Source organism: Physeter macrocephalus, chromosome 14 (genome assembly GCF_002837175.3).
Source record: "Physeter macrocephalus isolate SW-GA chromosome 14, ASM283717v5, whole genome shotgun sequence".
NCBI classification, from domain to species: Eukaryota; Metazoa; Chordata; class Mammalia; order Artiodactyla; family Physeteridae; genus Physeter; species Physeter macrocephalus.
In genome coordinates this window covers 65,925,356-65,926,114 of record NC_041227.1, presented here as the reverse complement: position 1 = coordinate 65,926,114, position 759 = coordinate 65,925,356, and positions in this window count along the sequence as shown.

The following is a 759-nucleotide window of genomic DNA, read 5'->3' as shown; positions in this document are numbered from 1 at the left end:
TTTTTTTTGCGGTACGCGGGCCTCTCACCGCTGTGGCCTCTCCCGCTGCGGAGCACAGGCTCCGGACGCGCAGGCTCAGCGGCCACGGCTCACGGGCCCAGCCGCTCCACGGCACGTGGGATCCTCCCGGACCGGGGCACGAACCCATGTCCCCTGCGTCGGCAGGCGGACTCTCAACAACTGCGCCACCGGGGAAGCCCTTCAATTTTTGATATTATGGAAATTAATTGTTTAAGAGTCTAGGGGAAGTCACTCCAAAAGGTTCTACCTCATATTAGCTTTCCTGATCATTTATAATTTTATTTTCACATAGCTGTTGGTTAGCTGTGTTTCACTGAATATTTTCATTTTTGGATATCAGTTGTTAGAAAGATAGCTAAATGTGACACCATCTTACTGAATATATGGGGTCTATGACTGTGTGTTTACATATGACTTATTTCTTCATCTAGAAAAATATTTTGGCTACAATATTACCTTCTTGTAGCATCAATATTGTGCTTGAAATGTGAACCAAACTCTTTTAAAATATTTTTTCCTATATTAAAATCCACTACAATATAACGTAGCCATTAAGAATATGAGTTTTACAAGACGAAAAGACAACATGGGAGAAAATATTTGCAAATGAAGCAACTGACAAAGGATTAATCTCCAAAATATATAAGCAGCTCATGCAGCTCAATATCAAAAAACAAACAACCCAATCCAAAAATGGGCAGAAGACCTAAATAGACATTTCTCCAAAGAAGATATACA